The sequence below is a fragment of the Lepisma saccharinum genome, chromosome 2 (assembly GCF_977018435.1).
Source record: "Lepisma saccharinum chromosome 2, izLepSacc3.1, whole genome shotgun sequence".
Classification (NCBI taxonomy): domain Eukaryota; kingdom Metazoa; phylum Arthropoda; class Insecta; order Zygentoma; family Lepismatidae; genus Lepisma; species Lepisma saccharinum.
Window position 1 is genome coordinate 161,611,441 of NC_139230.1, and position 12,851 is coordinate 161,624,291.

The following is a 12,851-nucleotide window of genomic DNA, read 5'->3' on the forward strand; positions in this document are numbered from 1 at the left end:
TTCTTCATGTAATTACCTTTTACTACTATTTTCTATGTTCCAGCATTTCTTATAAAACGAATAAATAATTATTCTTTTATAATCAAACGTCAAAAGCATCCAACTCCATACATGTTTTCGAGTTCTAATTACGTATATATATGAATTTTGTATTAATTCACTACATTCGACTCTAATGTGTTTAATTTTGTAATGACTTTTTGTAAACAATATGAATATTAAAACTGAAAATTAATAAATAAAAATCTGAAACATCGTAATTATCTCATTTCTTCCCGAATATTTTGGGGAGACAAAATTATGTACAACTCTTTTGGTTTTGCCAAAAGTAGGTTGTTTTGAAATTAATTCGCTAGGTTTCCAGGTAAAGAGATAGCTAAAGAAGGAAAAGTCAAATTTGGAGCGCTTACTTAATTTAGTCTCCAGGTACGAAATAGTGACTAGGGGAAGAAATTTGGATTCCTTGCCTTAGCCATATGATGCCCGATTGAACATCTCCAGGGCCTATGTAGAAATATTTGTTGTGATTCTTCTCTCATAACTATGACATATAATCACAAAATTATACTTAAAAATTATATAACTAGGTATTTTGAATTGTGTACTCGGGACAGAAGTTTGACTTGTTGAATGAATGTTATATCAACAACTATGGCAGTAGGATCCAAGAGGATGCTATCTACACTAAGAGATATACGTACTTGCAAAATTAAATCAAATGTTCGTAACTATAACAATTTTGGACATGTAGGTATACATCCTTGTGTATAACAACTGTGTTCCAACTAACTTTAGTTTTACTCCAGAGGTGAACACAAATTTAATGTTTGTTTGTAATAACAAATGGTCTATTTATTCTCACTTGCGACTATTGTTAGGAGTAACTGATTGGAGTTCTGTGTCCTTTCAATATTTCTAAATCCTCTCCATAAATGTTCCTAGTAATCAGTGCTCAAAGTGGAAATTCTTAGATGGGGGAGATGCTTGATTGAGTTTGAGGATAGGTGCGAGAGGGCTGTATGAATCAGCATGGAGACAGTGCAGTAGGTGGAGGATGCCTAGGCAAATTATTACCCTAGCTGGGGGATGCTTCATGAAAATTCTCTTAACTGAGGTGAAAGCATCCCTCCGCATTCGGCCCTCCCCCACTTCAAGCACTGCTCGTAATGAGTAAAGAGCTTAAACAGCTTGCAGCTTCAATAATTATAATTTTTAATTATAAATAATAATAATTGTTATTTATTTGTACACAAATTTGTATTTTTTGTTATTTGTCGTCGTTTTTCTTCAAATTTTGGCTACGAAAAATTAAATCAAAATTGGAGGTCCGATGAAATTTGGTATTACTTATAATTTAAATTATAAGAGAAAATTAAAATAAAAAATATTGTATTACTACAGCATTAGAAACGAAGACTCAGTTGTTCTGTAATTAATATTGCATGGGTGTGTGATGAAATTGTATTAATTGAAAACTATGTTTATTATCATGCAAGATTTAATGTTATATAAATATAGAGGAGCTCCTCGATGGAGTATTGGTATTTGGTAACGCTGTTACCTTTAATCAAAGTGTTCTGCGTTAGATCCCCAGTGGAAACACATTGCACTGTGGTTCGGATCCCAGTCCCGGTTAGTTTATGTGAACGTACAGTAGACTTAAAAAGAAACAAAATGTAAATAGGTATGCATAGAGTTTTTAAAAGCGTTCAACCTCATAAACCAAAGATAAATGGTAAATCCCACACGCCGCTGCCGCAAGCTCACTCTAGTGGACTTTAGGCCATTTGATTTCATACGAAGCAGATAATACAAATGTTCTTCTCGGCGGTTCAGTGCGATTCGGGTAGCTCTAGTGGGTGATATGATTGAAAGGAAGGGTCACAAGGACGTTCACATTTTCTCCGGACATCTTTGATTAAAATGGTATACACAACATTTCTTTCTTTGTACAACCGAAACTTATTATAATTTACTTCATTTATTGCGGGTTTGTTGAGCAAAACTGAGTTTTAAACTACTTAGATGTCTGAGGAAATGTAAAAATACGAAAAACAGTAGCTGGAAATCACATCACATGTTGCAGTAAAATTAGGTCAAATTTAACCAAAGTTAGAATAAAATTTAAAAAATAAGACAAACACGGAATTTGGTAGATATGTTGTACTTGCCTTCCGAATGAACACACTACGTAAGAGTCTCTTAAAATGGATGCTGTACGTACCGCGGTCGCCACATTAGAAAATGGCCACCAAGTTTTAATTTCTTGCACACATTTCCAATAACCATTGCAGACACTGAAAAGTTTTTAAACAAATAAAATGAAGCTTATTTGTTCCTATAATTTTCTCTCAAATCCTGCTTTCGAGGCAATAGAATTGCCTGTTTTCATCTCAATCTCCAAATTTGCAAGTAGACTAAAAATATAAATTTCATTTGTCAATGCAGTTTGCATTGAACAATTTAACTAAATGGTGGTAAATGACTTGTATTATGTTTTATAGATTGTAAGGGTTAATGGGTACATTACGTGAATGTAATATCAGTTTATCTCCAGAGGTGGGTTGGTTCTCTTTTCTAGGTTCTAAATTTAGAAAATTGTATTACTGAAATAAATAGGACGAGTGCAACTATTCACGTGGCATAACTGGGTGCAGTGAATGCCATATTAATTTATCCCCAGAAGGAGTGCAGGGGAATTTCAACTTTATCTGATTTTAAGAAATGTTGAATTGTCGAAAATATATCATGGAGTCTCCCTACCCCTACCTCCCCATGGATTGACTTTACAGATGGTAAACAACCAATTCCATAACCCATAAGAGATGAAATTAGTGCAGCGAGTGCAATATCAATTTATCCCCCCGTTGGGGGGGGGGGAGAAGAGCCATTTCCCGTGGTCCAAGGTGTAGAGCATGATATTATTTTTTTAAAAAAATTGCATGACTTCCTCCCTCCCCTGCCTACTTAACTTCAAAATTCTAGGTGGCAAACAACTTGATAATGTTCGCCACAGAGTAAGGGTTAAAAAGAGTGTAGTATCAATTTACGCCCCAGGGGGAAGGTATGTGAATTTGCTTGCGCGAATGTATAGAAATTGGAATTATTGGGGGAAAAAACAACTTGTATTATGTTCTCTACATAGTAAAGATTAAAGCCAGTGAAATATATTTCCTGAAGAGATTATGAGTGTTTCTTTTCTTCTACAGTCAATGCCACGAGAGCATTCAGTACGCCTATGATTGAAATGAAAATTCCAGCCAGGGCATGGGTGTTCTTTTTGAGTGTCCCTTCATCAATTTCATAATATCATCACTCATCCTCATATTCGCTATTATCCAAAAGTAGCAGTAAAGCAAAGTAAAATAAACCAAATCAATCAATCAATCAACCACTCGGCACGGAGGTGTACGTTAAGTACCTGAACGGTGGGGAGGGGGTCTCATTTTCATTTCAATTATTCGGAATGCTCTCTTGTAATTGACTGTGAGCCATACTCAATACTATTGCATTGCTTCCGTTACAACTTGCTTGGTGGCAAACAATTTTTATTACGTTTCTTACTGAGTAAGGGGTTATAATGAGGTAATTCACGCAAATTTCCCAAGGGTTTAAGTTGGTCCACAGTCTATTTGTGCACCCGCAAGGCACGTCTCTAACCAAACCAGAATTTGTCTTTGGGGAGAGGGGGATACCCCTGAGAAGGTGATTTAAGAAGACCTGAAAAAGGTGACAGAGAAAAAGAGGTATAGGCACAGAAAGCAAGGGCGTATCCAGGGGGTCCGGACCCCTCCCCCCAAAAAAACTATTTCCTTGTGGATTCTTCAAATAACATCCCCTATTCATTTATTTCTTTTTAGTTTCACACTGAGTAGTGATACAGTATATCAGCTGAAAATTGACTTCGGTGAGAAATTGTTTTGGTACAATAAGTGAAGTTGATGTGTGTTTTTTTAAAATAATAAATGCAGAGGTGAAATACTAAAAACAAATACATTGCATTATGTACCAGACTCTTAAAAGAATACTATTGTCAATGTGTGAAACTCGATTTCTAGAAAAACATGATTCACTTCATGTTTTGGTTAAATTTCTTCAATCTTGTCAGTTAAGCGGAGCTGTCCGAGTGAACCATTCCAAGCAAGTGACCTAGCCGCAGTTGAAAATGGGACTTTCTTAATTGTACTTCATATTTGAGAAAAGTCTTCAGTTTTCCTGTACAGTTGTCAAAGTATTTAGAGCCCTCATCACAATTTAGCCTCTGCTCTTTCTTAGACGTCACAGAACTGCTTCAGAGACTTCGGCAGATTCAGATAAAGATTTCATTGAAATATTCCGTACTGCTTCTGAAAAGTGTCAACAGACATTCGATTCTGAATTTACGATTCGAAGAATAACAAAACACAACAATAATAATAGTAAACGAGATAACTATCATCGTATTATTATAGAGGGGGACAAGCCATTGGGCTTGGAGGATTCGCACCCCTGGCTAGACATTATCCAAATTTTCTTTTTGGATACGCCCATGACAAAAAGATAGGGGAAACAACAGCAGAGAAGAAGAGGCATATAGAGAAACAGAGAGGTATAATCAGGGAAAAGGTAATAAAGAGGGTGAGAGAAAGGGAGATCTACAGAAAAACACAACGACAGAAATTGAGACACGTATATTGTCAAGAGAATTATTGCCGTTTTTATTTGAACAATACTGATATATATATATATATATATATATATATATATATATATATATCAGGATGTTAACAATTGAAAAAAAAATAACGCAAAAGAGACTTACTTAAAAACATACCAAAATTTCTTCAACTTACATAAGCAAGCGGTCTCAGGTTCGAACCCTGGTCAACACATTATGCTGCTTTCATCATCCATTTAATCTGTTCATCATTCATCGCCGCGATTAAACATAAGATAGGAAAGCGGCGTAAATTGACAAAATTGAAATGCGTAGTTACAGTTTTTCTGGCTTAGAAGTTCCGTGTTACTAATTTCAACGTGACTTGAAATGGGGGCAACAACTGCGTGAAAGCGAAATATTTTTATTTTACAATCTTCGCAACTGCACGGAAGTCTCCACCCCTCATTTTATTTTCTAGGTAAAGAAACTTTTCCACGTTCCATAAACGTCCAAAAACATTTTCGAAACACTAAATAAATATAATATATATATATATATATATATATATATATATATAATATAATAAACATATGTAAAAAAGAAAAACATATCAAGCAGAGGTGGTTGCATAACCAGACACAATTCAGGTTTACCAGCTGCTTTAATATATACTCTCTTGCCTTCCTTCCCTTGTGAGTACAATGTTCGGTTAAAAAGGTGTAACAACAGTGTATTGAAGAACGAAATCAATGACATGGAGTTGAAACTGTGGCTGGTTCCACAGACCATGGAGATCACACAAAGTAAAATAAAGACTCATTTGTAAATAGTGTATGTACGGTTCTAGTTCACGGCTAGGTCTACGAAATTTGGTTTACGACATTTTTGCATTTCTTTTCATGCTTCCGTGTACATGTGTAAGGTTCTATGGGAAGACGGTAGTTCAGACAGAAGGTTGAGTTGAGTTGATTTGGTGTTTTAAGTCCACATTATGCCCAGTAAGGCTAATCGGGACTGGACCTACACTTTAAAGTGGAATCCGAACCACTATGTGCCTCCACCGGGTATCGAACCCGCGACTCCTTGATTACAAGGCGACGACGCTACCACTGCGCCAACAAACAGCCTATCCAGATACGTTCTATTGATTGATTGGTTTTATTTATGTTCTTCGCTTTTCTGCCACGTTTTGCTAATCGCGAAACTGAGGATGAATGGTGATGAGATGAAATTGAGGATAAATGGTGATGAGATGAAATTGAGGATGAATGGTGATGAGATGAAATTGAGGATGAATGGTGATGAGATGAAATTGAAGATGAATGGTGATGAGATGAAATTGATGAATGGACAATCACAAACACACATGGGCAGCACACAACACAACTCTTACAGAGGATTACACTGGCTGTGAGTCCAGACGCCAGACCCTCGTTAGTCTGCAAAGTGCAGCCTAGGGTGTACTATGTGGAAGGGAGGGTACCTAATACCATTGTTTCGAAGTAACTAGTTACAAGTAACTCAGTTACAAGCAACAGTTACTTTTTCAGAAAATATAACTGTAACTAGTTACTTTTAAGAGTAAGTAACTGTAACTGTAACTGAGTTACTTTTTTACGATAGAAGTAACGTTTTAACAGTTACTTCTACAGTTACTTTGCGACACTTAAATTGCTATGAAAGGTTCATAAATTATTGGCGATTTAAGACTCAAAGTGAGCTGGAATTTAGTTTCTGCTCTGATATAAAAGCTCATCTTTGATACATTAATTCTTGCAAACAATAGATGAAGAGGGAAAGAGAAAGTAGTTGTAGTAAATTTGTCTCCTGTCGGTGGTCAGTCGGCAGCCTCCAACAAGGTGCCAGGAATTTCAAGGTTTATCGTATGTTTCATCTTTCGTTTGGTAGACCAAAATTCCAAAGCGATATACACACCTCGGAAGAGGGTTGGATTTCCCAGAAGCAGGAAGATAAGCTTCTAGGAGGAGAATTCCTTCCTATTGCTGACAGTTTGCCATTTTCAGTTGTGTGCTGTGAAGTGTCTCTTGTTTCTGTAGTTTGTTCCTCTGTGGTGTTCTTCAGTGAATAACTTCCCCCTGTAAGCAGCATCCGATAGTTTCTTCCTTTGCTATAATATCGGATTAAGCTGAAAACGGACATACTGCAATATTTCAGTGTTTTCATGAAATAATTCAACAATACTGGTAGTATGAACGATACTGAAGAAGACGAGAGCTAGCAATTGCGCATATGAATGGAAAACAATCCAATTGTTTCCACGTGATTTCATTTACTGAGTTCCTGATAATTTAAAAATGAAAGTAAAAATATTTCCGGATAGAATTAGCTAATTTACTATTTTTCAGCATTTCTGAATATTTTGAAAAAAAAGTAATATATTTTGGTAAGTGCTATTCGTTTAAGATTTAAATGAGAACCCATTTTCTTGAAATAACAGATACGACAGATCTCACCATTACTATTGATACATCAGTGAATTACAACACTCAAGTGGCAAACTAACGAATCAGGAAGACCCTAGCCATCATTCTTGCTTGTTTATGTAATCCTCTCAGAGAGAACTGAAGGGCTAAGTTTAAAATGCCATTTTCACCTTCATTGATAACGCACAATTATAGGCTACTACATTATAATATTTATCATTTTCTGGTTCATAAACACTTGAAATCATACAACAAATTTATTTCTCTCTAACACGCCCTTTATGCGAAACAGACCTCCCTTCTTAGAATATATTCTACGTGAGTGAATATCTGAATATATTATCTTTCTCTCTTTCCATACAGTTTCTAGAATCCCCCTCCAATGAACATTCCTTAAGAACAAGAATGATAATAAATACAAATGTTTAATTCGCAGCAGCTCAGGTCAACCTCCGTGGCGGAGTGGTTAACACAACACACTATATGCCAGGAGTCCCGGATTCTAGTTCGTTTCGCACATGGATGTTTGTGTTTGTTTCAATGAGAACACAGAAAACAGAAAGTTGAGAAGATGTGAATAACGGGGGATACTACCGCATAGGGGTATTCCTTAAAAAAAAAAAAAAAAAAAAAGGTCACAAGATTTTTTCCGCCTGTTGAAGCTGGTCCAGCGTTGTATAAAGTGGGTATCTAGAGGAAATTCTGGAGGGGGGTAAAAAATGCCAGGGACGTGGTGCTGATCGCATCAACCCCACCTTCGGCCATGATCAAAAAAGTGTGGGGCTCTAAATCCACACCCCCTATATGCCTTCATGGCATCGCGCAAAGCACAGGAGAGCACTTATTTTGTAATAAATATAAATATACGAAGACTTATATTATGTACCAGTAACATAAGTAAAAGATATGTTAGTCTTCACAAAATATGTTATTACAATTAATAATCGATTTCTGTAATTTTGTTGCAAGAAAATTTTCAGCAGAAAGTAACTGTAAAAGTAACTTACAGTTACTTTTTTTAAGCAAGTAACTGTAACTGTAACTAGTTACCTTTTTAAAAGTAACTTTCGGAACACTGCTAGATACGTATCGTAGGCCACACTTAAATTACCTATGTCTCATTTCGAAACTTGAGATAAAAATGTCTCACGCAGAATGATGGGAGATTATCACTGAAATGAAAATTCACACATTTAGCAATACATGTTGGTTACCAGATACAATAAAGGTTTAAAAGTACTTACCTCACACAAGCCAGAACGGTGGAGACACATTGTATGTACGGAGGCACGGGTTCCGATTAGCGTTTAGTCTATCACAGTATAAAGGGGATTTAAACATTGACGAGCCACGGCGTCTCAATCTTTTCAAAATGTATCACCGGCTGTGCAAATATGTAGTACTGAAATACTGCACGAAACTGCATTCCACTTCACCATTCACACCGATTCAGCACACACACACACACACCTACATTCAGATTACATGAAATTTGATTCCGTACCAAGCACTAATATCGCGTAACACGATTTCATACACAACGCCAGATGCACACAGCACGATAACAAACACCAGAAAAAAAGCAACACGTAATTGATCGTCAAGTTAAACCGATAGAATCACACTTTCACGTTTGATTCAACTGACGACATCACTTGCAATTAACTCTTCTTGCACACAATTTCAATTTTCACCACAATATGAACACTAAACACTTAGCAACAACAAATAATCCCAATAAATCCATTACAAACATTACCCGACTTTGAAACAGACTGCAGTCCCTACCATAAGGCATTGCGACGATCACGTGACTACGCAGTACACCGCTGGAGGGCGCTGAAGTTTGGGAATATTTTTTGTTGAAAACCGCATCAAGACAAGACAATGCAAGGATGTAGGAATAAACTACAGAAGCTGTGAATGTGGAGTTTTTATGATAGGATGAGCACATATATATTACGGCACATAGCATAGTTGTAGAGAGCTTATTTTGCGAATCATGATATTCCTATTGAAACAAGGGCGCCGACTTTCCAAAATTTCTGTGGGTGCATATCAATGGCGGTTAGATCTGTAATTATCAAGTATTGCATACTTTAAACAACTTACATGCACAATGATTGCAAGAGGCAATGATATTATCAACACGTTATTAAAAGAAAGTACCACATTCATAAAAATTAAAATGAAAAAATCTTCATAAATGCAAATAATTTTAATTGTATTGCAGAAAGAACTTTGCAAGGATTTTGTTGTGAACAGAAACTACGAAATGACTAACTTATGTACCAAATAATAATAATAATAATAATCATGACATGTTAACTTTCAATATAAAACACATTCCTTCTTACGTCATTTGCACTTATGAATTTGTTTTCAATTTTGGTAATGGCAATATGTTTAGTCATTTCTTTATGAACATGCAAATTGCCAAATCATTCAATCTTTTTTGGGTCATTGTTGACGCAAAAAAGTTTTCAATCGTCTAAGTGCTGAAAATGACCGCTCAGAGGTACAAGAAGTAACAGGTATAGTTAAAATCACCCGTACAAACTTCACAAATTCTGTGAGCATTTCACGCATGGGACCACTGTTTTCTCTACTTAAAATATTTGTAATATCTGACAAGTTGGCCACTTTTTCTTTGTTCGTTCTGCACACGTCTAGAAACATGTCCCTGTGCAATTTTAGCTTGTCTTTATCAAAGTTTGTCCCATATAACAGCACCAATTTGACCGATAGCAAAAGCTTCAAGTTGTGAAATAAGTTCCAAAAGCTTTGCTTGAAATCTACGATTTAGCGAATCCACAGCCACATCAATTATTTCAAAAATATATTTGTCTGTATATTTCCTCCGGCGTTTGATACGTATGAGGATCACTACCTTCGTCGTAGCGTTTTGGCATCTTCCTTTTTCTAGGCAAAACTGGTTCATCAATGTTCAATTCCTCGGCTTTGCTCATGGTTTCATTCCACAACTCAAAAAATAAATCCCTTTGTAAAGCTAAACTTGCAGAAAAAGTTTCCACCAAAGTTTTGATTTCTTGGTATGACAATGATTTCTTCTGAAAAGAAGAATGAAGTTGTTCAATCCTGCCGAAAACTGAAACAAACACAATTGAAACATTTATGTTTTAGAGGTTACAAATTTGAACTTTCATCTCAATGTTTTAATTGCTTATTATTTTTTTGATAATGGCAACTGAGAAATATTTATTTTATTTTGTTTTTATCAAACTAAAAATCTTGTGGGTGCGCCGCACCCACAAGATTATTTATGTGGGTGCTCGAGCCCCGGAGCACCCACGTAGTCGGCGCGCATGTATTGAAATAAATATTTTAAGTGATGGTTTTACTAAGCAGGTGATGCCTTCCCCCAAAACGATATGCTATGATACGCCTCCCCCCCCCCTCCAGAGCAACAAGAGATAGCACATCTCCCCCTTTGTGTCCCGCACCAGACCCCCAGATTCTCTAAATTGTAAGAGACAGTAGAGAAGAAAATTTGTGTGAATTCGCTAAAACAAAAGAGCGAATGAGGTTTACCATGATATTATTGTTGTTCTACTGCACATCTATTATCATAACAGTGTAAATGTTATGACATAACTAAGCATATATACTTAATTGTAATTAAAAAAGAGTATCTTGGAACCTCCAATCTTTTCAAAGCCTCGGCGATCGAATGCATTGTGTAGGTGTTACATACAGTTTTTGATACATGATGGCATGATAGGAATATTTCTAGGTATTGTTTCGTGTGCATTTTGCGGATGTTAATGGATCAACCAAGTGTGTGTGTGCGCGAAAGGGGGGGAGGGGGTTGTTATGGAGTCCTCCATCCAAATGCATGAACGAAAAATAATTCTCTGCTCTTCAAAATGGGAAAAATTGCATGCAATTTTGAATTTATAGAGACATGATTATCTTGGAGAGTACAAACATGATTATATATTTTTTAAAGCAATACGAACCATTAATTATATACATTGCTCTGGAAAACGACTTATTACTAATATTACTAATTACCCTGTATCAGCACACCCGTTTTGTATATAAAAGCGTCACCAGAGATATTGATTTCATATTTTGGACAGCATGGAAGCAGGTTGGAACGATATGCTCCATGGCATATCCATATTCTGAAAAATAAGACTATTTTAATTTCGATTCTGCAATTTATTTCTCAACTCTGCGTAAACACACGTCGAATTATTCTTGTAAAGCCATATTTGAAAAAATATAACTTCAAAAATAATTGTTTTGTGCAAACTTGTCAGTGCATTCAACCTGTATCACAATAACTTCCCAAACCAGAAGAACCAGCAATGGCCTACATAATTGACTCTCCATTAGGTTAATGATATGCCTTAATTTTAACAACTTGGATGGAGTTTACATTACGATTATCAAAGAAGCTAGAAATGTCTTTAAGGTTCAGAAAAGAGGTAATACATTGTTAACACAGGATAATGAAAAAGTTATATACTTTAAGATGTAGTGGGTTATTTTGAGTATTTAATCAGTTTGAAACAGGCTAGATCATTTAGTAATAATGTTGCGTTTGAATCGTATTTATTCCAAACCCTGGTAAAATTAGGACTTCTGGGTGTCCGAAGAATCAAAATAAATGTTGATATAGATCCCCTCTCCCCCTGATGGATAGAAGAATGATTTCGATCCGTCAAGGGTTGAGTTTTAAGTACACTTTATGCACAGACAGACTATTCCGGACTGAGCCTACGGTTTAAAGTGGGATTAGAACTATTATGTGCCTCCACCGGATATCGAATGCAACACCCCTTGATTACAAAGCAGGTAATAGGATTTCATTACACAAAAGTTTTTATTTGTGTTTCTCGAAATTATTTAAATATCCAAAACGAGGTAACTAATTTCTTACGAGTTTATTATTCTTATCGGCATTTAACTCCACAAAATAAAATATTTTTATGTGTATTTGTTAGCGATAGGTCACTATAATATCCGTCGTTACCGTCAATAATCACAACTTATCAAATGGTTCAATTGTTGCCTCCGATCGAGAAAATTTTAACGAATGAATTTGCTATTTGATGTATTTATCAGTGCACTAAATCACATGTTAGTATCTTTGGTTGATTCTCACTTATTGAAGTTTCCATTCAAGATAAATCGATCGATTGATCACTTTTGATTGTTTGACTTTCATAGAGATACGGATCAACGAAGGAGATAATTTATGTTGTAGTAAGATAGCACTGGATAGGTCTTCCAGTCCAGTTCACTAAATCATACGTGTATATTCGTGTCTCTAGTAGTTTCTGAGCGATCGACAACTATCGATTGGCTTCGACAAATGAAGAGGTCGATCGATAAGCTGAATATTGCATGAAGTTGATAACAAACAGTTCTTTCTACTCGCCAAATTTCATATATATAGTTTGAATAGTTTCGAGGTTATTGCAACACTAAACAAGTTGGAAGCTCTTTTACTGTGGACAATACAAATAATGTGGACAACTTATACAATATTAAATTGGTAAATGATGTAGATTCGACAGAAAATGTTCTATTTGTATTTCCCATAGTTTCCTACCAAAATCGAGATAATGACAATATATTGTTAGCCTGTTGGCACTTTACTCTACTAAATATGAATTTTCAGAAATTATCGATTTTCAAACTTCTTATTCTAAACTGCTAAATATCTATGTAGAAATTTCAGCAAAACATTTCTACATAGTTCATCTCCTGTGTGTGCTAAAAGGTATTCATATTTC